The sequence below is a fragment of the Aptenodytes forsteri genome, unplaced genomic scaffold, assembly GCF_000699145.1.
Source record: "Aptenodytes forsteri isolate BGI_AS27 unplaced genomic scaffold, ASM69914v1 Scaffold35, whole genome shotgun sequence".
Lineage (NCBI taxonomy): Eukaryota > Metazoa > Chordata > Aves > Sphenisciformes > Spheniscidae > Aptenodytes > Aptenodytes forsteri.
This window is the reverse complement of record NW_008795334.1, coordinates 1,829,341-1,857,045: the sequence shown is the minus strand read 5'-3', so window position 1 is coordinate 1,857,045 and position 27,705 is coordinate 1,829,341. Positions and strand designations below refer to the sequence as shown.

The 27,705-nt window shown below is 41.2% G+C and overlaps 1 protein-coding gene across 1 annotated transcript in view; it reads right to left on the bottom strand.

Moving 5' to 3' along the window:
- The window catches only part of APBB2 (amyloid beta precursor protein binding family B member 2), a 97,390-nt gene that overhangs the window by 48,748 nt on the left and 20,937 nt on the right, over positions 1 to 27,705 (bottom strand). The gene's annotated exons all lie outside the window — the stretch shown is intronic.

Here is a 27,705-nt window from a genome sequence, read left to right as displayed (position 1 = left end):
TGGGAAATCAAACACTCATCCACAGTGCCAACACAGAGGTGAAATACCGGCTCTACTGACAAACCTCCTACTAACTGAAGAATGCACCAGTAATTCGTATCGTAATTAGAGACATTCCCAGATTTACCTGGGATCATAGATGCATATAAGAAGTGTCACTGGTGGAGGGTATCCAGTGTTTTTTAGAAAGGCAGCGGCATCACCTTATGTGCAAACCAGCTGTACCCAGCAGGGGCAGTCACCTCCTGCTGGATACATGCTTTCCAGAGGCTGGGAAGGGAGCCAGTGCTCTTCAAAACTTCCCAGCTAAACTGCTTTGGTGGTGTCATTATGGTACGTGCTGTTAACCAGCTGCTATGGTCTACTCCAAGGACTGTCAAGCTGCAGAGAGAAACAAGTAACCTCCTGCACTGATGTTTCCACCAGCACTTCAGCAGACATGACGAAGGCTGACACCAGCAGAGTGAACTGAGCTAGAGAGAAAAAAACCCCAAGAATTAAAGGAAGCACCATACCAATGAGCTGTGGCTCATCTAGTCTAGCCACTTGTTTCCAACCTTCAAAGACAGTCCTCAGAACACCTTCAGTGGACGACAGATGAATAACCTGTTGTTATATTGCAGCTCTTAATCTCTTTTTTGAATTAAAAGTTTCTTGTCAATCTATCCTCAAGCTTCTTACTAGGTGTTTTATCACAGTTGCTTATTTCTGAATCTCTCTCATTTCTGCTACCCGCATTTATGCGCGCGCGCACACGCACACACACACACAAATGGCATGGTAACTTGAAATAAGTCTTACACTCCATGGCACAAACCAGACTATTTCTTCTCCAGAGCCACTTAGAGCTCTTAAGTTACTGATTTACCACTTGAGGACTAATCTGAGCAAATTCTGCAGAAGAAAAACTAGACAATATCATTACACTTAAATTCAATAATGAGCCTCACCCATGGCCCAATATCTGAAATTAGCAACATTCATATAATCAGTTCCAGAAATTCCCAAATATTCTAAACACCTGCCTCTAAATGTCCCCTGTTGTAGCCTCTACTGCATTCAAATACATAGTTCCTGACTCCAAGGTCTTACGTGTTTTAAAGCCCATTCATCTTCAACCTTGCCCGTTTTTATTTTCCAACTGAACACCACAGCTACACTCTTCTCAACCATTTAAAAGGAAAATAAAAGCAAAACACTTTCAATAATTTGACCACATCATGCAAAAAGTGACATGCAAACATCAAATATCTAAACATCACACTGAAGTATGCGTGGCAACATCTGCAAGTCCAGATACACATGGGTAAGTTTAAATAACTGGTTCATAAAACTCTAAAATATCACAATAATGTCAGTGTTCATAAAACTTACATATTGGGCCTTTCAGTGCATGCCAGAATAGGAAAATAATAAACTTTTAGTATGCAGAGAGACAAAGCTTCATATCAGTTCAGATTCATACAGTTCACAGTATTAAACAACCATACTTCAACATTGCCAGGACATGAAATGTATTCTCTTCACTTTAAGATAGGCACTACTTCTGTCCTTGCTATACATACATATATATGTGTACACATGTGTTTAAATATACAGTTAGCAAAGTGTTATGCTATGGCTGCATTAAATTACTCCTTTCAAACCAATCAACCAAAGATGCAAAGGAACCAGACATGCAGAGGAACCAACATACTGTTATTTATTGTTGCAAGGACACACAGTACCAGAAAGACCTAAACAGAAATTACTTTGAAGTAAAAACAGACAAAACTCACAGTAGAAAGAAAACTGTTAGCCCAGAGAATTAAAACAACAACATTTCTGCAACATTTAATTAGAAGAGAAGAAATTATCTTGTATGTGAATGAATACTTGGAAGGAAATAATGTAAAACAGCTGGGAGCACTCTGGGATAAGAAAATATCACCTAGCCAAGTAGTACTAATTTACTTTGAAAACTTATCCATTAGCAAAAAATACACCAAAATATGTTTGCATATGGTCTGAGATAAAATAGGAATTAAACTTCAGATTTTGTTTCAATTAATATAGCTCAGGACTTTCAAAGAGCTGTATTTTCCACACAAAATGACTATGATTGACACCTGTGCGAGAGATGCACATTGCTGGTGTCCGCGTACTCCTTGCGCAGAGGTACTGACCTCAGACCATCTGAATAGGACGGAGCCAGATCTCACGTGTTCAGACTGAAACACCGTTCCCCGTGTTAGCTATGCAAACCTAGTTGAAAAAATGAAACGTGTGTGTCCCCCAACCTATTTGTGAACACACCTCAGGATCGACAGACTATCAGGGATAACCTTTTCACAGGCTGTGATTTCCTAATGGCACGAACTGGAAAACCTCCCCAGTTCACTGACTGCTTTAACAGATGAAAGCACTCAGTGTGCAAGTCAAAGGTACCAAACCATCACAAGAGATGCAGCACAAGAAAGAGAAAAGTAAGAGTCAACATACAAAATCTGACAGGACAGATGAATGTGCTCGTGGCATCAGAGACCTACTACAGGACACCAATGGCTTTTCTTTATTTGAATATGGAATTACTGGTAGTAAATAATTCTCCTCTGAATTTGAAAGAAACTGTTCAATGGCATGACACTGAGTCAAAGTGTCCACTTTTGGTTGCATGGGCCACTGTAAGAATGGTCCCTTATCAGAGAAGTGTTTGGAGCCCAGAACGAAACGAAGGCACCACACAGTTATATATATCCTGTTACATTCAATGGCCTTTTCAATCTCAATCTTATTGTAAACAGAGACAGCCACAAGACCGGGGAGAAAAGCAGCAGCTATCTGTATATCAATCCAATTCTGTTGACACGGCATCAAACAACTTGCATGAAACAAACCCAAGAGGAAATAGAACTGAACACAATGGACTTCTTGAACTGAACTCAAGAACTCCTCTTATGTCTGCAAGATTTTGGAGGTAAAAACATTGCATGGAAATGGTCCCTTTTGGTCTGTGGATGACTAAGCACTACGTGCTTCCTCAGTGGCAGAGGATTTACACTGGTCAGGAACTTTTCTCCAAATCCCTCCCAGTCATCCCCAGGAGGTGAAGTTCTACCTAGCATCTCCTAGCCTTTTCCATGCTGCTCTTCACTTTTTTGTTGGTGAAAGGTCAATGAACCAGGACCACACGGTTGCTCATAAAACTTCTGGTTTTGAAAGTATTGTTGCTCTGATAATATGGAAAGCATGGCTTACTACAGAAATTTAGAGCATATTCACAAAAAGAATCTATCCTTTTGTATTGGCTTGTTTACCTACCATGTGTATTACAGTAAAACATGATCTCCTGAAAGGCTATACTGTAAGACATTTCTTATGTAAAATGCATAAGGCAACAGGAGTAAGAAAAACAATACTGAACTAGAATAAAAGAAAGCCACTTTAGCTAAGCTGTATGAGAAAGCAGACACTGGGTTTCTTTAAGAAACTTGGATTCATATTATCTGTATAAATTGCCTTTCTACAGCAAGAAAGAGTCAAACTCTTATCAGTGGAAAAACTATTTTAAGATGTAACCAATTCAAAACTCTGCACAGGAATGAGGTATATCTTTACCCAGGCGTCATGCAGATTCACACAACACTGCAGACCTTTGAAAGCCGACTCTTTTTCTGGAAAAGGCCTTACTGAACAGGGTGGCTCCACTGCCTACATATACTCCGGAGATGAAGTCTGAAGTCAGTCCTCATCGCAGAAGACTGGGCAGTCAGCTTGCAGCTGGTCTTTCATCTCACCTTCTATCCCTGTCAGAACACGGGGTGCACAAGAGCTGTCACTAGCAAGGCAGGCCGACTGTCATCCTAGATCTGTCCACACTGGCATGGACATGCCAGTGAGTCCTCATCAGCAAGCTGCTACCTGGAAATCTGCCTAAGTGTGAGCTGTCACCACCCAACTTCTGAAATGCAGCGCTACAAGCTTAAAGGTCAACATAGTTAGAAGTTCACAGCTGGTCTTCTGCAGGCAGATTCACATAAAAGGATAGGTCGCAGAGAGAGGACTGATATTTTTCAGTTGGAGTTTTGCCTCACTAAAGACAGAAGACTAAAGCCTTGTCCGTACGGGGGAAGGTCCCCAAACTGGCTATTCATGGGGATGTTATTACGGAAGCAGCACAGGATAATTCTGGCAAAAAAACATTACAGTAAAAGAGACATGGTAGAGGATTTTGAGGACTAAAATGGAAGATTACATAAAAACATAAAAGATGTGATTTCAGATAAGAAGCTAACTTCATCTGAGGAAAACTGAAAAACACAGAGTGGACTTTACTGGGCTTTCCTGCCTCTACCACCTCCCTGCACCAGGACCTGCCAATTCCCTCCAGAAACCAGATCTTCCCCCTCTACCTAAAGCTTGCTTAGAGTTGGCGCCATAGTCCCTCTTACGGGGTCCACCACGATGGGGCACAGGGCTGCTCCCCAAAACCTTTGGCACTGGTCTCTGCAAAACTCAGAGGAATCCGTTTGCTGCACCCCACCACGCAGCCTCCGCTTCATCTCTTCAGAGGCTCAGCAACACAGCAATGATAGGAACATTTTTAAAAGAATGGGAAAATCATGAAAAAAAATGAAATAATCAGAAGTGAGAGCCCAAGGGGAAGGCAGCACCTGCAACGCCTTACCATTCCCTTTTAAAACTAAATGGGGAATTTATGTTAGTAATTTCTCTTTAAAAATTAAAATAAAGAACTAACTCACAAAAAGCCAGTAAGGCTTTAGAAAAGTACCAAAGATTTTTTTTTTTTAAAGGTATGAATAGTTGTTTCCATTTTTAATAAATGTACAAAGGAGTAAAACAGTCTGAAGAGATTCCCACTTGAGGAATTGGTCAAGTTTCACTCAGAAATAAAGGCTTGAGCCTGAATTTTTGTCCAAATGGCTGAAACACAGAGCCTGTAATAGAAAAAACTGAATACAGCCTTCATCCCAGTATCATTATAACTGAGGAGAGCAGTTAAAACTTCAAAAATACTGGAAAAGTGAAGTCTGTTACACAAAATGAAACTATTAATTCACTCTTTTGAAACAACTAGCAACAGAGATGTACCTCCACAAAACCATAAACACAGCCATATTTAACTGGTAATTCTGGCTAGGAGGGCTTTGTGAACACATTTTGTATTCTAAAGAAGACTGGATAAAGCCAATATAGTGTAATATATTGCTGTTTGTAACTCCCTTCTCCATATGTCAGCCTCTGCCAATTACCTGATATACAGCAGTGATAAATTCCATGCTGTAGCTATTTTCAGATGCTAAGTTTGGTGTAATAATTAGAAATTTTAGTGATTACATTTTTATTTCAAGTTCAAATTATTTTACTATCTGATGCTGATCTAGGAAAAACAGCGTTACAATACTGAAAAGAGATAGTAACAAACAATATAAATAATTCACTGAAGAGCACATGTAATTGGTGACCAAACTCTGGCAAAATTAGTATTTTTATCACTTATTTTATCGCTGTTTCAAGGGAAGGATAGTAATCAAATTGCTGCCATTACGAATCACTCTTTAGCCCTTGTTCAATTAAATAGAAATTAAAACTGTACTATTCAGCAGGATCTTTCAGAGCAGACAAACTTGTGCAGTAAATGGAGACCGTTTATTTTTCCATCATTTTGCAATGCCACAAACTGTTCCCTCGTAACAGGCACCCTGTGTAAGGCAAGGGCAACACTCACCAAGCACAGGTCATATTGGTGGCATCACAACAGACACAAACAGTACGCCCTGTATCTAAATGCAGTGCAGCTTTCCAGCTGCCATTCCTGACTAAGTCGACACGGCTCTCTGTTGGTGTAATTTGTGGATATGTGAATATTTCATAATAAGAGAGACTACCTGCCATGAAGCTGAAGCAGCTTTTAAGTAGTTCAGGCTTTCTTCTGCAGGCGCAGCTAGAAATCCCTTTCACTGAAGACCAAAGGCAGCCATTTAGAAACAAATACAGATGGAAAGAAAATGGCAAGAGCTTTGGAGGCACTTTCTGGAAGAGCAGGAATGCAAAGGTACAGCACAATATATTTTAATTTAAGAGTAAGTTGTGTTAATGTTTTGAGACAATAATTACTCATCTTTTTTAGAAAGAACTACACCAAAGTAAAATGTTCAATTAGGGTTGACCTGGTGCTATAACAAAAGTAGGTGGAATAGATGAATATTAGCAAGATGCTTGATTTCTTATGGACCAAACTGTGTTATCTAATAAAGTACTATCTCCATCATCCTTAGCAAAGTCTGCGTTTATCAGCATTAAACAAGCCAAATACTCCACTCACCATTGTCGTAAGTTGGTTTATCACCAGTCCAGTACTAAAACCTGACTGTATAACATTGTACTTGTGCTAAATTAAATAAATCAAGATCCTTTCTTGATAAAGACTAGAAATATACCATGTCATTTCAAAAACAAATCTCAACGCTCCTGCCTGGAAGGAACAATCTAGCTCCTTCCCTTTATGTAGTTAAGGTAGTAGAAGATGACTAGTATATTTACACACTATGGACTGGAAGAAAAGGATCACCTTATGTGATAGAAAGAAGAGCTGGAACCCTCAGGAATAGATACCTCAAAGAAAAATGCACCAGCAAGGAAACTGTATGGGAACAAAAAATGTAATTTAAAATACACTGTAATAAACAAACTTTCTGCTTTCCTTTAGATAAACTAAACAAAAATGGATAGAAGCAGCAACTAGGTGTTATGTCCACTTCAAACTTGGTGGTGATGATAAGCAAGGTGCTGGGGACGGAGACGGAACTGTCAGTGCCTCTCTGCTTAGGTCATTGTGCATGAGGGAACCAGAGCCTCAAACCTAGTTCACTAAAGGCCAAGCAGACCTACTTCCTGAACAAAATACTCTTAAGCAAGGTGACGGGTCTAATATAATAAATTTTGTATTGAACTGGGAGATTTTCTTGGAAAAAACCAATGTATTTTGGATGCACAGCTCTTCTTTAGGTAAAAACAAATCCCAACAACTGGCATGGCTAGGGCATCAAATTATGGCCAAGAAGAATACTCTTGAATACAAGGAACTGCAGTCCCAAAGGGCTCGAGGTTGGCAGCATATGTGACTTCAAAACAGAGACTGCAAAAGTGCTGTACAGAGCCAGAGTGCTGGAAATTCAGTACCTGGGAGGTGCACAGTAATAAAACTTATGTCACAGGACAATTTTAACAGCGTTACTTCAGTTTAAAAGCATTTTTTTTTTAAATTGGGAAAGAGCACCAAGGTAGACTCATACTAAGACAGAAAATATATTCAGGGAAATCTGAGAGATATCATCGCATCATTAAAGGGACATATGTGCTTTGCTTTTTAAGGGATTCATTTCCACATACAGGCCTCATTTCCCCTACTTGGAAGCAGCAGTAGTCTCTGGCTGATGCAAACGCAGCTCCACTGGAGTGGAGCCTGACTTTCAGTCAGTCTTTCCAGCTAAAGACTCCTTCCACTGCATGGTGGTAGAACGACCAAGTGAGACCACCTGTCTGCAAGGCTCAACAATACTTGTGAGCACTTGATCTACATTATCAAAATAGGTTAGGAAATAAAATACCCATACTCTACAGAGATAAATATGAGAGAACTCACTTTTTTGTACCCCTAGCTTAGTTACCTCAATTCTTATGACTGTTTTGTAACAATTTTTCTCCTGTAAAGATCCTCTGAAGAAAAGGGATACCATCCAAACACAGGATTTGATACAGACTTTGATTATCTACCACCATCTCAAAAGTGTATTTCCACAGTTAAAAGTTAACTGAAAAGGAGTGTTCAGTGTCCAGGCTGGAAGCATGATGGTCCAAACAGGGACATGTTCAGAGTTTTCCAAATCTAGAAAAGTAATCTGGCCAATAATAAATCTGTAAATCCACTTGTCAGTCTCTGGCCCTCCCATTGCTCACATTCCAGCAGTGGGTGCACAATGTAAATGAAGGAATTCAAACTCAAAAGTGCCTTGTTTGTAAATAAGAGATCTGCACCAAAGTTTCCTATGTCAAAAATTGCAAAGAATGGGATGGCGACAGGATCCAACAACACGTTGTCCTAGTGTTCGGGCAACAATGGGAAACCACTAGCTTCAAATCTGATGGCTTTCTTCACTGCTGGGATGAAGCATAATGAAAGAGCTGGCCCGCAATATCACATACATGTTACAGATACTGTCCTTCTGGGCACACAAGGGGAAGCACAAGAACAGAACTGGGAAGACAGGAGGATAAAAAGGTTTTATTAAAAAGGAAAAGGATGGGGGGAAAGTGTTTTTTCCTCTTCTGAACTTCCAAAATCTTGAAATAAAAGTGTTTTCCTTCTGCCTTCTGGGCCTAAATAAAAGCAAAACCAAAGGAAAAGAAAGCCGCAGAAACTTAGTCTTCTTGAGAAGATGCCAGTGACTTCAGCAGATCGAGGATTTGATCCTAATGGGAGCATATTCGTCCCCCACCCCATACGCACGCTGAAGATCAAGACAGGCATTGGAAGGGAGGGGAAGACATGTATTAATGAGTGAAGGCAAACAAAATTAAAGGAACACTCTCCATTAAACAGCACAATAGAAAGAACACGGGCCTTGAATGTTTTTATCCCATTTATTTCCTGTAGCGGGCTCAACGTGCAAGTTTAAGTTGCTCAGATTTAACAAAAAAAGACCCCAAAGACAAGTTTTCTCACTTTGCATGCAGCATAATCGACGGTACCACCTACCCTCATAATTCACAACAATGATGGTCAGCAGGCAGTCTCGCCTGAGCATCACTGCAAGAAGCATGAACACTATTTCAAAAACAAATGCAGCAAAAATGCAAGCCACTAGGACAAGTAATTATAAATCAGACAAGCCTGACTAATTTGGGGAACATTACTCAACAAGGAGTGATAAACAGCCAGAAGCTGGTCATTTAGCATCATCTTTTCTCACAGCATGCAACTGGTTGTCATGACAACCCTGTCGTCCTCCTTGCCGAATTGCTGAACCAGCCGCATGCGTTTGGGGAGAGGAAGATTCTCAAACAGGTTCCAGGAAAAAGTGCTAAAATGTGGGATTTACAGGCATACATGTAACCAGACACAATCTGTGCCATAATGAATTGCCATTTTGATCACCTGTAACATAAACCATAATCAGAAAAGACTGATTTCTTAAAAATCCTAAGGAAGCTTGGGTTGAATCACCTGTACTATTTTTTTCATGTGATGTGATCTTTGTCCTGCTGTATAAATCATGACTTACTACAGGCATACAAGGCGTTCAAGCAGAGATGACTCATCTTAAGGAAGAGAGAGGAAAGCTGATTTGTCAACATTCAGGAGAAAAACCACACCACTAAACCCACTTGTTTTGATGTCCTAGCTTCTCCCTTTCAACCACCAAACCCCAAGCTGTTGATATAAGGACCGAAGTACTAGCACAATAACCAAAGAAAACCAAGGGCAAGTGACTTGACAAGAGAAGTTCAGAAGAACCGTTGATGACAGCCCTGGACGAGTACTCAGGATGGTACTACCCATCCTGCTCAAGTGGGAGAATTTCAGGGCTCTGCGAGGTGTCTGGTCAGGGGCAATACAGCTTGAGGTCCAGATGTGAAGTCGTGAGAAACCAGCACCACAGCTTGCGTTTACAGGAGTCGATACTAATAGCAGCAGCAGGGAAAAGTACCGCAGGAAGACCGTGAGGAAAGGTCCATGTGTTCCTTCCTGGAAAATGGGCCAAAAATAGGTAAGAACAAGAGGACTAGCCTGTTCACCAACCAAAAACATCCAGCCACGAAACAAGCAGAGTCCGGCAAAGGAAGGAAGGAAGACTTGGAGGTGACCTGAACTGCTGTCTCAAGGGGGCTATCATGGCAGAAGCCGTGGACCAGGAAGAAGCCAGGCTCTGGGAAGACCCATCCCACCTGGAGGAGGGTGGCGGCTTAGCCAGGTGGAGCAGTGGTGGCAACATGAAATAGCGGACATAAAGGAAGGACCACCTCAGCTGGAGCAAAGGCTAATGAATTGCTACCTGAAAGTGCTGTAGTGGAGACACATCCTGCAGCTCTTGCACAAACTTTACTGCGTGATGAGATCTCCATCTCTTGATTAGGGGGCTGATGAACATTAGGAGAGTTCGGCAACTAAGAGGCTGTACTGGGTCTGGTTGGGATGAAGTTCAGTTTTCTTCATAGCAGCCTGTAAGGTGCTGTGTTTTACATTTGTGACATGTTGAACACACACCAGTGGTTTAGCTATTGCTGAGCAGTGCTTGCATAGGGCCAAGACCTTCTCTGTTTCTCACTCTGTCCCCAGCCAGAGACTGGATGGGTATTGGTCTGCTGGTGACAGGTGGTCAGTGATTGTGTTTGAATCACTTTTTTTTTTTTTCCTTCTTATTAAGCTGTCTTTATCTTGACTCATGAGGTTTTTCTCACTTTTGCCCTTCCGATTCTCTTACCCATCCTGCTGGTGGGGGGAGTGAGCCACCACAGAGGCATTCAAAGCATACTGGCCAAGCCTAAGATCCAGGGAGGAGCATGCAGGTACCCCCCGGGGTGGAATGAAAAGGAGTCCCGAACAAGCGAGAGCAGCGTACAAATGAATGCCCTTTTCACCAACTTTGTGCTTAAATGCCATACAGCCTCAAATACTACGTGAACAAAACGCACCATTACCTCACAAGATTTCTACCAATTTCCACATAAGCCAGAATAACTTGCTACTGTTCTAGCAAGTGAGTTACTCCTGCTTATAAATACACTTTGCATATGACCAGTATTAGTGGGTTTCTTGCCTATTTGAAATGCTTAGTTCTCTATTCTTTCCACTAGATGGCAAAAGCTTTTACTTAAAAATAACAATGGTCCAATACACAGCAGAGTGTACCTCTGACTTGGTCTAAATCCACTGTGACCACGCATTGTGTGATTGTGCCCCAAGGGACCTCCTCACCCTGGAGGACTCTAAGCAACAAATAATTCATCCAGAGCAGTATCTTCTGCCTCATTAGCAAATCACTAAAAATGGTCTTGTGAGTTAGCTTTCAGGGCTAAAACAGTCCAGCAGCAATCTGCATCTGCTTTTCTGATTTTTTTTTTTTGGCATAGTATCTCTTCTCCCCACGCCTTTCCCCACAGAGGGCAGGATTGCAGCATATGATCTTGTGTTCTGGGTTCATACCCTATTCAACTACTTTGTATTGTTTTAGAAGGGGGGGTTTGTCTGGTCTAAAGAAGAAAAATTAAATGGCCATCTCAGCAAGGGACCGCTGGACTCACACAGCAAAGCGTGTGCGACATGCACTGTCGCACCCGCAGGGACACTGCACAGCATGCCCAGCAAAAGCAATCTGCGCATGCGCAGAGTCGAGCCTTCCTTACCCCCATAAAAGTTATCTGTGTCAGCAATAGCAGCCAATCATTTGGCACAAAACCAGGGAAAAATCACTTTGGTGGCAGCTCTGAATTTATGTATTTCTCTACTAAAATAAAGAGCCTGATTCTCCTGTCCCCTCAAAGTGAATCGATATGTTAGTGTCAAACCATCCACAGAAGAGACCATTACTGATTTCATTTTGGGCAATGAACAAATATAATCTGGAATAATCACACAAAACAAAGGCTCAGTCTATAAATACTGACACAAAAAGCAGTTAAACACAGATGTCCTTCTGACTTCAAGATGCAAGATGCCTGCAAAGCGGGAGGAGACGCTGTGTCAATGCATGGCATACAGCAGTACGGTCATCTCAACAGCCTCAACGCTCCACACAGGAACTGCTGCACCGTAATGCTTTATTTCCAAGTAAAACTCTGTTTTACAAGCATCAAACATTACAGAGTTCAGTATCTCCCACCCTGTAACTCTCTGTTTTGCTGGGACTGGCTGTAGACACAAGTGGGTCCTATCTCCCTCAGACCTTCTGCTAGTAGCTGGTGCTACTTAACTTGATACATGCCATGAAAGACAGATGGACAGATCGTATTCCCTTACTTCACTACAATATCCTTGCCATCAAGTCTTGGTACTAAAGAACAGCAACAGGCTTGGACTCCACACTTCTATCAGATTTGTTTCAACTGAGGAATAGAAAGAGCCTCAATAGTTTTAATTTGGTGATGTTAGTGAATGTCTCTTTAATCTGAATGACAGAAGTAGTAAGATAGAGCATGGAAGAAGGAATCTGACTAGCAGGCACTATTTTCTTCTCCCTTTAGAACAGGAACTGCAGAAAAAAGAAATTTGCATAAAAGTCAGGTACTGGGCAAATGATAATTTTCTTCATCTAAAATATGATGAAACCTACTCACTTCAGGAGAGAACAACATAGAGCAAAGAAGGCCTGTACTTCTCTGGAGAACATACTGCATAAATAAATTGATACTGTCTGAAATTTTATAGAAATGCTCATTAGTGGGTTTTATGCATATGATTAGTTAATTAAAAGCCAGTGAAGGTGGCCAGTGCCACAGACATACAATTCAAATGGTGGTTTGACCAAAACTGCTTTTCTTTGACAGCTTCATTTATAGCACTGTGCAAATGCATTAGAAAACCTTTTTCTGAATTTAATGCTTCAATGATAACAGAACATAAAATTGAATTATAACAGAGTTACTCTCTGAAATTAAATGTTGTGCTTCAAGAAAAAGCAAAACCTGCAAGAACAGCCATTTCCCATCTCAGATGCCAGCTCTGCTCATCCCTCAGTCCATGCGGACGCACAGCTCCACACACAGTACGGCAGATGCTCTAGGATGCCATGAAAACTACAACTTTATCTTCACACCAACCTTGTGAGGCAGGAGAGTATGAGCCCCGTTTTAAACAAAGCTGGGCAGAGGTAGGAGGAGGGGTCCGAGATGCATTAAATAACTTGCCCGGAGTCATGCCCAGACTCTGCATACTCCCCAGGATCTGTGTGGGCTCCCTGCACCCAAACACCAACCACAAGATCAAGGTGCACAGACAGAGACCACCCACAGTCCTCCAGTGTGTCCACGTGCCAGAGTCCCCTTCCATCCCACACAAAGGGCTGCTCTTCCCGATGCGGCAAAAATGTAATTCCTACCCCATCCTACTCAATTTAGTCAGTTTAGTACTATCAGTAAAAGCCAGAATGTTACTTTTAACCATCTATATAATGAATCAGTTTGCCACTTTAAAGCTGTAGTCAAATGTACATTAGAGAACAAACTGAAGGCTCCTTTTTTTTCCAACTTAGGAGCCGAAGACCTAATGTTTCCTCACCTCCAAATTAATTTCATGTTGCTACAGTATTGAAGGGAAGGGAGAAGTTGCTATGGAAAAAAATCCTCTCTTTTACCATTAGAGGTGCATAAGCATGAAATACTGCACAAGCATAGGAAGCAATGCATTGGCCCTCAGGGCCTACAGTTTGCCTGCAAAGAAAGATGTTAAGAGAGAAGCTGGGGCACACCATGCAGCTAAAGGCTGTGTTGAAGCCTTGTAAGATGTGAACTCAGCTCTACCCTCCAGCCTTCAAACTTTGAGACTTTTTTTTAAATAAAAAAACTTTAACCTTTTCAAAAGCAATCTTGCTTCAGCTGAACTAAGTTTTCTCCTGCACAATGCGTACAGCCATATATGAAACGCAACGTATAGCATCTACAATGGGAAGGCTTTATGAACATGGGCTTCTGACAGCAGAGATGCAAGCGTCAGGGGAGCTGGTTGTATTTCAACCCCCTGGGGAGAGGGAAGCATGCTGATAGTGCAGAGGGGGCTCTTGTAGCCCAGGAGTTTATTTAAGTATTTCACATCGCTAGATTAGTATACATTTCTATTAAATCTTTATTCATACCGTCCAGGTATCTTTTGGTATAAGCAAACTCAGAGATGTTAATCATCTTTGAAAGCATCCATCTAGCATTGGAAATATCATTATTTTCATTCTCATATCTACTTCATGGCACTCCAGCACTAAAATTTTGTATTTATTTTTCAGAGAGATGGATTTATACACATAACTGAAGAACAGAAATCTATGTTTAAGGAGATAGAAAGGGTATCTCTGACACAACCACTAACAAGAATTAGAAGAAAATTTAGAAAAATAACTGTGTCACCAATCACCCTGGTAAGTCTAACTTAGCAAACAGTAGCCAGAAACAAACCTAACATACAACAACTGGAGTCCTATGCCGGACAAGCATTTGAGAGAGAAAGAGGGAGGGATTAATTTTACAGTTCTGCAGAACCACAACAGAATTTCACTTGCAATTAGCACCACCTTCGATTCAAAGTATATTAGCAAAATAGCTACTCGCTTTGAAAACTTGAGGACAAACTCTTCTTAAAGCCACATATGCCCAGAATATAACAACTTCAAAAGTCTCCTTTATTGTGAAACCTGAGCTAGAATCTCCCTCAAAACAAACACCTGCTTGGTAAGAATGTAAACATGCCAAAGCACAGTAAAACAATACACAAAAGATCTCCAGTATATGATGTAGCACACACCATCGAGATCTTTAGCACTATGGAAGAGACACAGCTGACTGTCATCACAAGTTGTCACAAACAGTAAAACAAGGGATGCACAAGCACAGCATGGTCCTTCCCCCAGATGAAAACAATATCTAAGCTTTGGTGAAAACATTACGATTTGTGGACATGCCAAAGGGCTGCAGGTGGTCTTGGGAAGCAGGAAAACCACAGTTACATAGGATGAGGAGATTTCCCTTTCTAGATTTATATTTACCTTTGTTGCTGTGCAAAAACAAAAGACTGCAAATATGTCCTACTGGATTAGGACACACATGGTTTCAAAAGCTGTTTTTCTAATGCACAGCCTTCACTTTTCAGTTTCCTTCACCACACAGATGTCCATCTCCTGGTTTTTATTAATTTCTTAAAGCTCCTTTACTGTAACTCTTCTGATCTACTACTTAAAATCCTCGTATACAATGGCAGGCAATTAATTACCTTTTGCCACTCTGGAAGGATCAAGGTCATTGAGTTCTTTGAAAATAGCAGCTTGGTACTCACTGGCAGTTGAAAAAGTTGTATGTCAGGAACTAAGATCAAGACAAAAATCCTTATGCCTACTGTTTTAATGTAGAGTTGAACTATGACAGGACTAATGCGTGCACTTCCACGTGCCCTATTATAAGAATGGATGTAGCAGAACTAGAAAAGACATAAAGACAGAGAAAACTGCTTCTGCAGGCAGAGACGTTGAGTGTAGTAGGACCCTCGAGCTTGGAAACGAAATGACACGGAGGAGGGAAGCTTGTCACAGAAATCTGTAAAATCATGAATGGTGGGAAGGCGGCAAGGATGGAAAGGAAATGATCATTCGCTGTTATTTACTGCTTCCTATAACAGAAAAGCAATGGGCACCTAATGAAATTATTGGAGAGCAATTTTATAACAAAGGGAAGTACTTTTTCATATAACACATAATTAAATTATGGAGCTCATGGTCACAGGATGTTGTGGATGCCAGAAATACAAATGAGACCAAAAATGATTAAATAGATTCATGTTAGAAAAGTCTATCAAGAGCAATTAAAGAAGATAACATGAATGACATACCAAGTCTCAAAGCCCTAAAACCACCAATTGCTGAAAGTGAAAAAGATATAATAGGGGGAGGACCACTTTATGCTAGTCATGGTTTTTGTTTTTATTGCTCCCGTAAGTTTCTGCTACTGACCACTGTCAGAGGTGACCCATAAAGAACTACATGAGCCTAAGGTCTTCCGGATACAGCCATTCTTACAAGTTGATGTACTATCTGGTGATGTACAAAACGGAACTGTAACCTCTTTAACTCTTGTAAAAGTGAGCTCTAGCTTCCAGTCAGTATATTAGTTGGCACTGGAAATAGTGGAATTAATAACATTATTGAAAGACTTTGACAAAAGTAACCACAACAATTATACTGGGTCAGATTAAAAAGCCACATCTGATATGAGAACCCTCAGACTGATATATCCAAGCTTCCTCTAAGGGATATACATATTCCCAGAAGGAAAATCCACAATAAATTTGTTCTCATAAGTACAAAGGTACACAGTTTCCTACCCTGAGACAATCTCATATAACAACAGAAATGCAAGAGTTATGGGATTGAATATTATTATCCTTACACATTTGTCACCTTCAATTTTATATTAACATGTATCTAAAAGGAAGATGTTACTACTTTTATACTAAATTGTACAGAGCCATCTGATAGATAAAAAATTCTTTATAAGCAAATACATCTGTCAGGCTTAAATATCTCTCTGAATAAGGAAAGGAGAACATATTCGAACTACCACAAAGAGCAGTATCTAAAAGCAGATCTCATCTAGTGATTACTGCAGAGCCAACTGCTCTTGAGAGGTAATTAACACTACTTAAACTACAGGCTTTTACATATGACAATTATTACAGTTCAAAAGAGCTCTTATGGCAGTAAATGTTTACATGCTTGCTTCCCTTACATTATTTGCATTCCAGAAAAATTCAGAAATAGAAAGGAGAGATGACAGCAACATACTGGATGCGAGATGCTAGTTGGAAATTCACTGTTTCCGCACTGGTAACGAATTCTCAGTGAATCCTGCCACCTTCTGAAAACAGAATTAGCCCAGGTAAAAGACTGTGGCCAGCACAACATACAGTATCTGTAAAGTGATAAACCGAAAGAAAAATAACTAAGTCAGAATAACCTGGTGGCCTTTACACTGACCCTTTTGCAGTAACACCAGAAGGAGAAAACAAAGAGAGTTTTCTCTCTCTCCTAAATTTTGACCACCACCTTACCCATCAGCAAGTCATAAAATAACAAAGCACGTCCCACCAAAAGACCTTTAGCGTATTACCAAATGAGGTAGCAGATTTGTTCATCATTGCAGAATTCAAGCTGCAAGGCTCATTCCTTTCAAAAAGTTTACTTTTAAAACACTAGAGAAATGAAATACTATTATTGTGAACTTATGCTTTTTTTCAGCATTTTTGACAGAAATTTTTACCATTTTGTATTGTGTCTTGTGGTATCTGGTACTTTTTAAATCCCCAACTCCTGGAATCATGAGAAAATTGGAGCTTGTCCATTAAAAAAACCAAAATAAAACAAAAAACAACAAAAAATCCTTCTCACTACAACCCACAGAATCTCCCATGTCTCCCCCTGCAAAAAGCCCTGAAAAAATAAAATTAGAATGGAAGCTTAACCCTAAAAGATAAACAATGACCTAAAACTGATTCTTGTTTTTGAAGACACATTCTTTTTAGACTCCCGTTTGGGGACAAGGTGTATTTGTTTCAAGAAAAATGTATAACTTTGTTTTCCTTTAGTTTTTAATTAGTTTCTTGGTGTAAATTGAAACATTTATTCTTCTTCATCAGTACTATAGCCTTTATGAATGCATATCTATAAGCATTCTTGTGTAATTAAAGAGAGGATGTAAAATAAATGTGTTAATAATAAATCTGAAAACTCCCTCCCCTCCCTTCTGAAGAGCCTTTCTGCTTCCAGTGCTGTCCATCCACTTGCCCTGCCTGCAGATGGGATGGTTTAGCAGAGGAAGACAAAAGAGATCTACTGTGCAAATGCTAGATTCCCTCACCTACAGTAAAGATTCTGTTGTATACTTTAATACATAAAAAGAAAAGTTAAAAAATACAACTGGTAATTACTATTACTAGAGTATTTCAAGTGTGGTCTGCAGGGAGCGCAACTTTTAAATCAGTAGGTTTTGACTTTTTTTTTTTTTTTAAATACTGTTAAGTAGTTATTGCACTGATGTTAGCAAAATTTGGAAGTAGTGAACCTGAAACATTGGTCAAACACATAGATAGCATCTCTACCTACTTCTGGCAGAGAGACCTGAGAGAAAACCTACCCCTCTGCATCATTCTTGGAAAACCACAACTCTTCCTGAGTCACTGCTCAACTGATTTTATGTTGGGACAGCTGAAGCTTCTCCCAGATTAACAATAGTCTCTCTCAAGTTAGAGACACCTGGCCACCCAAAAAAGGTAAGTTTCCTCTGGGAAGTGTTAAGCACTCTGGACCATGCACCACTGTTTTCTGGACCAGTTCCTTGAAACTAAAACCAAAGTGGATATGGACAGAAGCCACTTGGAGGAACAGAGAATGAGGCAACTTCCATGTCACCCTACTCCCGAAGCAGCTTCTTTTAAGAAACTGCATTTTCCCTGTGAAGTAATTGTAGGATTAGATAATCTTAGGAAAGAGGAGCTTCCCATAAAGAAGTATACTTGGTATATTTAAAGTACAGAAATCTGGAGTATAGTTATGAAAGTGAGAATTCAACTATGACATGAAATCAAGAGAAATACAGAAAAACGATCTTCTGTTAATGATCACATATTCATTTTGATAGTTGCATAACGGCCTTATTTCCTACACCTATCCTGAATACGCATAGGCAATATAATTTTACAAAGCCCAACACACCCATTTTAGTGGGAAAAAAACAATCCTGTATGAAAAAAAATCAAATAGACTTCCTATTCTATGCCAGTGGAAGCTTAGCCCTGAAATATCTATTTTTCTGATGTCTTCTTCCTACTTTTCAGATCTCTTCGTTAAAAAAACACTGGTTATGTTTCAGCACAATTAACTATGGGAAATTAACGTAGTCAGGAGACCACAAAGTTCCTTAGTCAATGTGTGACAAGCTCCAGTGGCAAAAAAGGGAGACTCATTATTCTGGTTTAGTTAAGCAGGAAAGAAAATAAGGTAATTTGAGTTTAACACCAAGTGTTATCTTGAAAGTCTGCTACAGCTACAGAGTGTGACAAATTATGTTGGCTTGCCTACAAAAGAAAAAAAAAACTTGAACTAAATTTCAAATAATTTACAAAAGCCAAACCAGATCACTTTTTCTTATTACTAGTTTGTTTTTGTAAGGAGCAAATACAGTTATGCTATTTAATTACAATTCCACAAATGAAGACAAGAAGTTGTGTAACGGTTTTGTGTGAACCAGCTTTCTGACAAAAGATCGTTTTTCTGACCTCGCCAAATCGACTGATTTAGGGCTGGCAAAATGAACAAAAAAAATGGCCAAGAACAAATGAAGACAAGAAGTTGTGTAACGGTTTTGTGTGAACCAGCTTTCTGACAAAAGATCGTTTTTCTGACCTCGCCAAATCGACTGATTTAGGGCTGGCAAAATGAACAAAAAAAAATGTCCAAGACATTAGTCAACATTCTTTGACAGATCCCAATCAAATACTGGCTATAAACCACCTCACATTTCTAACCCCCAAAACCTCACTCAGTATATCAAAAGTTGCTTTACCTTGAACTTTAGGGAATCGCTAGGGGTACTACTCCTATATTACTTAGACAGACTTTTTTCTTCCCTTTAACTGCAAGGAAAATAAAGCAGTCCCAGGAGAGGAATTTCTGACGTGTGAAGGAGAAACTAGAAGTCCAGTTCAGAATGTATTTTAAGCCTATGTAAAAACCTTCAAGCTCTATGGATCACAAGTCTAAAACACCACTTGTCAATTCACTACTGAAATGATGAGCATTCAGAAAGATACCTTTACAGTATTAACTGCACACCACGCACTCTGCAACTTAAGCTGTCAGATACCAGCTGATCTTCCACTGAGCAGAATTTTTATTAACAGATAAAATAATTGTATTCAATATCCAGGGCTAAGTGACATTGTCAATCAGAGCTAATAAAAAGTAAAATAGAAAATAAGTGTTACTTACAGTTACTAGATGCTCCCGTATAGTTCAACATGTACTGATCTGCTACCAGCATCCTTTAAGTTTGCAACATACATGTCCCAACAGCTTCATATTCTCCTTCTGTGTACCATCTCCAATTCAAATATGGGAAAATACACTGCTGTGTTTAAACAGACACTTACTTAATTAGTCTAACAAGGAATGGTGCTTTGGATGGGAGAAAAGAAAAGCCACCCCGATTCAATTGCTGGTAGATGTAACAGAGGAAACACCACATGTTGACCATACAAATGACTGCGTTTTCTAATAAGCCAGGAAAAAATGGGATGGCTATACAGGAATTACAGCAGCGCGTGCATACAGTGCATTCTCTACTGAATTGATTCCAGCTTGCAAGACACTGATGTATTTTCTGACTGACTCTGCTCAGGAGACAAGCTTTTGAAACAGTACTTTCAGCCCACAAGCCTTTAGATATCAATCACATCAAGATTTAATCAGCTCAACTTTGGACCAGAACAGCCCCTCACCCTGCAAATCAACCCCTGGAAATATATTTATGTGGTTTTTTTCTCCTTAGCTGCCTGTATAAACACGAAAAGAAAAGGCTTAGGAAAATGTATGGCAAAGATCCACTCTTTGAAGACAAAATTCTTCTTAAGGCTGCTAACCTCCGACTACCCGAAGGTGCATTGCAGCAATGGTAGAAACTGATTTAGTGAAAGGCTTCTATTAGTGAGAGAGCTGTTCTCATCGTAAAGTCCCTCCCCTTGCTATAATCAATAATTTAAGCAAAGCCAAGAATCATGTCAGCCAAAATGACCAGGGTAACTGTCTCTTTCTTGCAGAGTAGAAGGAAAATTAAATTAAAGTCTGAATGGGAATGTATTCTAATTTAAAAATTAATTTGGCCAATCGGAGTTGTGCATTTTGGCTTTCATTTTGAGAAGGGGAGGAAGGATGGGCTCCTTCCTACTGAAAACTTCTCAGGTTCAGGAAAAGAGCAAAAAATCCACTTCTAAAAAGTAAAAGAAGCCATAACCTTATATTTAGAGCATTTTATCAGTTATGCGCAAACAAGAAACGTGCTCTACAGAGTTACAACCCTTACTTGAGAATTATGACAGTACTATGATACCTATCTCTCAGTGCACTGCAGCTCTCTCTGACTTAGTAACTGAAGCAGTGTTTCATATTTAAATTTAGCCCTGCAGAATCTCAATTGAAAAGCAATTAAAAACAAAATAACAGGAAAAATGAATTCAGGTAATATTAAATTATGTCACTGTTTAGGAAAACAAATAGTTTCATTAAGAAACAGTTTCATGAATAGTTCTGAGACTTCAAGGCTTTTGCTTGAAAATTATATTTGGTAATAAATTAGTCCAGTGTATCAAATGATGTACATATAAAATGATCAACAGAACAAATGGTGGTTAAAAACAATCCCTGTAACACAACGCCATATAAAAATGGATAAAAATGCCCCCGAGACACTATGAGCAGGGAGCAAAAGTATGTGCTTCAGAGTTGGGGCTGTCCTCCCCCTCTGCCCCCAAGGATTTCACATCGCTGAAGTATCATGGATAAATCTACTGTGCAAACCAAAGGACACGCACTGCTAGGCTTTAGAAATCCACATCGCAGACACTACAAGAAACCTGCTTAATGTCATTATCTTGAGCTCTGTGGCATCCTGATATTGGACATTTACGGCCTAATGCTGAGTACCCAGGGGCTCCATACATCTCAAAATGAAGCAATTGAGCCTTAATGGCAAATGTATGTGCTTTCATGGGATTGCTTAAAAAAGGCTTCATGTCCCTTAAGGCAGGGACCACGCATCCACTCTCAAGCAAGGACTGAGTTCAGAGCAAGGTCTCTGCAGCATGCTAAGTCCCATCACGCAAGACCTCCTGGCCCACAGAGATAGCTCGGTACTGCCCTGAATCTGCCCGCCTTCTCTTGATGCAGCAGCAACGAACCCAAGGCTGTCTGAAGCACCACCTAGTCCACGTCTCAGTGGTACATGCTATAGGTTTCTGTGTGTTTAATACCACAGCTTACAATAGCACAGTTGTGACTCAAGGGACCCACAACCCCAACTCAGCCAATCCCATGTTGTTAATTAAAGCTGAATTAAATTTCAATCAGCTAAAGCTGATTTCTCTGAGAGTTAAGCACATGAGGAACCAGTGCACCAAGAGACTGGGGTCTAAAGGAGCCACTAACTTGGGGAGATTAAAAGAAATACCTACAGGTGCAAATATACCAGGGCAGGAACTCGAGGGGAATTTAGGTCTGTGTCCCTCACGACACAGACGTCTCCTTCTACCAAGGCCTGAATCCAGTCCTGAGCTAGGATTTTACTTTCTCTTAGCAGTACTTCAGTATTAAATAACTTTCACGCAGAGCTCCCCTGTTTTTGCCTGCTTTAAGTTTTCAGAACTGCTGTGAAATAACATCCCAGCCTCAAGCACACGCAAATTCCCCAATACTCACTTCTGCTGCTTTACTCTCAATTTTAGTCCATCCTATATATTGTCGCTGTGTTTGTGCTAGTCCTGCTTGCCTAAGCTACTATGAACACCCCTGCTTGCTTCCAGCTCCTGCTTATTCCAGCTTTCCCTCCAGTTTCTGCTAAGTTCTCATTTATCTCCACAGCTGCAGTTACTCTCCTTTTGCTTCCCCCTCCAGTGGGTCCCTCCTCTCAACAAGCCTCCAAGCCACACTCCCATCTTCCAACCCTCCCTACCTTTCTCCCCACCCCACAGCTCTTCTTGTTCCCCCATCAGCTTTCTCCTCTGCTGAGAGCAGCGGTGTGACAAGCTCACCACTGCTACTGAGGCCCGACGCTGGTATTGCTGCAGATGCCCAGAGAGACAACCACAGCAGCCCAGACTTGGGTTTCCTCTCTGCAGGGGATTTAGCTGGAAAGAGGCAGGAATCACTTCTGAGCAGGAAACTCCCAAAATTGTACCAGCCATCCCTGGCATTGTACACCTAGGTGAATCACTGCTACACCAGCAAATGTGAGATCTTCCAAAAGTTCAGTGGCTACTGTAAAGACTAGAGACTCATTCTGCTGAGCGGCAATACCAGTTCTCTACCACACCTCCTGCAGCTGAGATATAGGAGCACAGAAGACTACAAACAAGCACCAAACCAGGCTGCAAAGAGCTCCGGAGCACACAGAACACGCCTAGCAGAATACGTCCATGTTCTCAGCTTGCCTTAACAAACAGGGGGGCGCAGGTTAAGAGTCCTCCCAAAGGTAACACTGGTTTTTCCTTCCCTTCCCCAGAGATTTCCATACCCATTTCAAAGCATCAATCAGGTAGACTGAAGTTTGGCCTGAGTTCTATGCAGCATTCAGAAGTGCTGAGACAGAGGTTTACTGGATTGATTTTGGTCGTAATTTGTTATTACTTGCACCGCTTTATGAACTGGGAACTTTTTTTTTTTTTTAAGGAGGGGCAGTTAGTATGATATTAGCTGATGGTGGCTTTTGTTCTGTGCAACTTCCTGCCTTACCATCCCTCTGACAGAGCTATTAGGATCCTGACTTTTCCCCATTACCTTCTCTGGTTTCTCTTCCGTGGTTTGTTTTCCCTTCCTCCTTGCTTGGTCATGTGTCTGACTGGACCTGAATTCTTTCCATGGTCTCAGGAGAGACCTGTGAAGACATACAATCCCGGGCAAAGAAGAGCTTTTTCAGCAAGACACATTCAACTTCAGAGAGGACGTGCAGGATCCAGAATTACACCTGTCCATCCCTGAAATGACAGACTCTCGAAAAGTTCCAAAAATAGTTTCTCAGGTTAAGTACCAGACATGATTAAGCTATTCACCACTTCTGAAACTCGAGTCTTCCCCACAGATGCTCAGAAGAGTCTTCCACTTTGCTACAACACACAATGAGCCCTGTATAAAAAGCACGTCCTAATATCTCTTAACATTATGCATCAACGTAAACTGCACTACGGAGTTAGGGGAAACTTGTGGTGCTCTGAAGATCTTGTGAACTACTCTATAGCTTCCACCCAGGTGGTAGTACGGCGCTGGCATTCACTTTCCTGCATTCTCACCACAACCTCTATTCCCCGTTGTCGCCTTTCACTTTCCCCCGTTCTCACCACAACCTCTATTCCCTGTTGTTGCCTTTCACTTTCACCTGCTGGTATTTCACATGTTCCAGCAGCCAGGCCTACAGACATTTGTTTACCCCAGAACTACACATTTTACTGAGTAGAAAATACTCATTTTTAAAACACTCAAAATCATAGCACGGCACTTATACAAAGCAGGACTCTGATTTTGTCCGGATTAGGAATTATGTGCTTTACTACGCTAGCAAGGAAAGTGTCTCTGAAAAGACAAGCACCAAACAAGAAATGAAATATCAAGAGCAAAATAAGCCAGCTTGTTAAACTCCCATCAAGTGGCCAGAAGTTCAACTGGACTAACATCAAAATTAATGAAGCTATGTCAGTTAGGACAGGGCCACATTTGACAGTGTTTTAGCCAAAGCACTGAGCTAGGCACAGCAATGCTTTGGTAGTCAAAGCGCAGCCACTACAAGGCAACTGTCTTTGAACTCAATCTCCCTCAGCCCCAGAGCACCCAGGCAGAGATGTCACACTGGGAGAGAGCTGTGTTTAGAAAGAATATGACAAACCATCCTAGACCCTTTAGGCACAATATAGCAGAGATTAACCAAGGAGCGTGTGGTGGGTTGACCCTGGCTGGATGCCAGGTGCCCACCAAGCCACTTTATCACTGCCCTCCTCAGCTGGACAGGGGAGAGAAAATACAACAAAAGGCTCGTGGGTCAAGATGAGGACAGGGAGAAATCATTCACCAATTACCATCATGGGCAAAACCAGACTCGACTTGGGGAAATTAGTTTAATTTATTACTAATCAAATCAGAGTAGGATAATGAGAAATGAAACCAAATCTTAGGAACACCTTCCCCATACCCCTGCCTTCTTCCTGGGCTCAACTTCACTCCCAATTTATCTACCTCCTCCCCTCAAGCAGCACAGGGGGACAGGGAATGGGGGTTGCGGTCGATTCATCACACATTGTCTCTGCTGCTCCTTCCTCCTCAGGGGGAGAACTCCTCACACTCTTCCCCTGCTCCAGCATGGGGTCCCTCCCACGGGAGACAGTCCTCCATGAACTTCTCCAACGTGGGTCCTTCCCACGGGCTACAGTTCTTCACGAACTGCTCCAGTGTGGGTCCCTTCCACGGGGTGCAGTCCTTCAGGAACAGACTGCTCCAGTGTGAGTCCCCCACAGGATCACAAGTCCTGCCAGCAAACGTGCTCCAGCGTGGGCTTCCCACGAGGTCACAGACTCCTTCGAGCATCCACCTGCTCCAGCGTGGGGCTGCAGATGGGTATCTGCTCCATCGTTAACCTCCATGGGCTGCAGGGGGACAGCCTGCATCACCATGGTCTTCACCACAGGCTGCTCTGGAGCACCTCCTCCCCTTCCTTCTTCACTGACCTTGGTGTCTGCAGAGTTGTTTCTCTCACATATTCTCACTCTTCTTTCCCTCTGCCATTGCTGTTGCGCAGCAACTTTTTCCCCTTCTTAAATATGTTATCATATTTAACACTACCACCATTGCTGATGGGCTCAGCCTTGGCCAGCAGTGGGTCTGTCTTGGAGCCGGCTGGCACTGGCTCTATCGGACACAGGGGAAGCTTCTAGCAGCTTCTCACAGAAGCCACCCCCTGTTGCCCCTCCACTGCTACCAAAACCTTGCCACGCAAACCCAATACAGAGTGATTTTTAAAACAAAGCCAGATCCAGAAAAGGAACAAATTTCATTTCTGCACTGCAGGGTAGATGTTGCAGGCTCTATCCAGCTGGTTAATTCATTTGTAAGTGTTACTTGATGTGCATCCTGCTTAGCCTGCGGTTGCTCCTCCAGAATGCAAACCCTAGTTCTTGCCTCCTGTCTGCTGCCTGTCTTGGACACCACCAGGCACCTCAAGGGACACGAGGCAGACAGTTGAATCAAGCCCTCCGTAGGGAGAAAAATGAATAGCTCTGATGAAATAAAGAATCGTTCTTTATCTTTTTGGTAAAGAGTAAGTATGAAGCTGCAACTGTGACCACAGAACACATCCTGGGAAGCCTCTTCTATAGTCCCAAATTCTGGTAATTGCAAACAGAGTTTGGGAAAGCATACTAATCACTATTGTATAAAACATCTATCCTCCCATTCCTGAATTTAAGCACGTTAATTCACTTTTACATACCTAGTTTTACTAACTATCCCAATTCAAAAGGGTGCTGATCACCCCTCTTTACCATGGAAACTTTGGGTTTCAAGTCAGAGCACTTGGATCCGAGTACTCAAGATACAGATTTAGGTAGCTCCACTGAGAACCACAGGGTAAGACCGACCTGACTGCCCAAACGCAGCAAGTGGCCTCCCTGTGCTACTGATAGCAGCAGTGTGTACCCGAAAGAGTCATCTTTCAAGTTCAATTTACAATCAAGTTCAATTTATTTTATGACCTTCTACCAGTAGACCCTGAATGCTGATCATTACTGTGAACATTGTGTAACTGTGTGGCCTTTTAGGTTTTATTTCTTTTAAACTGGCTTACTTTTTCTTCCCTAAAATCCTCTTATAGGGGTAGCTAAAAGGAAGATAAACATACAGTTACTCCACATACAGAATGTTACTTACACAAACACTGGGGATATACACCAATAGACACCTTCCCTATTTCATAAGCAGTAAGCAAATGGTCAAGTCTGAGACTATAAAACATGCACTGTTCTTGATATGTGGTTATCAGTAACATGCAGGATTAAAAAAACCAGCTCAATATTAAAAGTTGACAGGCTGCTAAGATGCATAGCAGGTGTGAACTAGAGCCTCTTACTCCTGAAAATCTGGAAATTGGATGTTTACCTAGAACCCTACAATTGTACAGATGATAATATATTCTTCCTCTAGTATTATAGGACTGGTGTTTATCCACAGTGTATTTGAATGTATTTCTACTACCATAAATCTTTTTCCACACTCAGGAACACAGAAAACATGTTCTGTAGTAAATAACATACTTGTTGTCTATATCAGATAGGTACTGCAAAGGAAAAACGGTGCTTTTAAGAGGACATCCATTTTAATTTTGTCAAAGATGCTGGTTAAAATCAGAGGCAGAACTTGATCATTGGTATAAATCTTTCTGACTAGTTCATGATTTGCTGTAATTTTTATTGTATTAGAAGGCTATTCTATCCAGACATACTACCAGAAAACCAGGCTCTATTTACAGGAGTGATGCTCCTGATCCCCAAGGGCCAGTCTCATTGCTGTCCTTTCTGCACCGGGTTGAACTCGTTATTTGTAACCAGCTATTAAACTGGCCTCCTGGATTTGCTCAGAGACCAGCAGCAGACAGGCATTTGCTATATGGCAGGCGCATACAGCGGCGGCGCTCCCTGAAAAAGAGGACGCTTGTACTTTTGATACCCCTTTGAGTGACATTTTCGACCAGGGAGAAACAAGGCGTTGTACAAGCCAAAGGCTGAGAAGCTGGGGAGCCAGAGGAGGCTGCTGCCCCTGCACAGTCTCCCACAGCTCTGGAGAGCAAGGAGGGCGACTGTCCCAGAGCAAGAAAACCTGCGGCTCTCTAGCACCGTGTCCCACATCTCAGGGACATTCCTAATCACGGGGCTATTCCCTGATCTGGAAGGAGGGGCGGTTGTTCAAATTTAGATAAAATGGTGTGGTTTAACCCAGCAGGCAGCTAAACACCACACAGCCATTCGCTCACTCCCCCCCCTCAATGGGATGGGGAGAGAATCGGGGAAAAAAAGTAAAATTTGTGGGTTGAGATAAAGGCAGTTTAATAGGACAGAAAAGGAAGGGATAATAATAATAATAATAATAATAATAATAATAATAATAATAATAATAATAATAATAATAATAATAATAATAATAATAATAA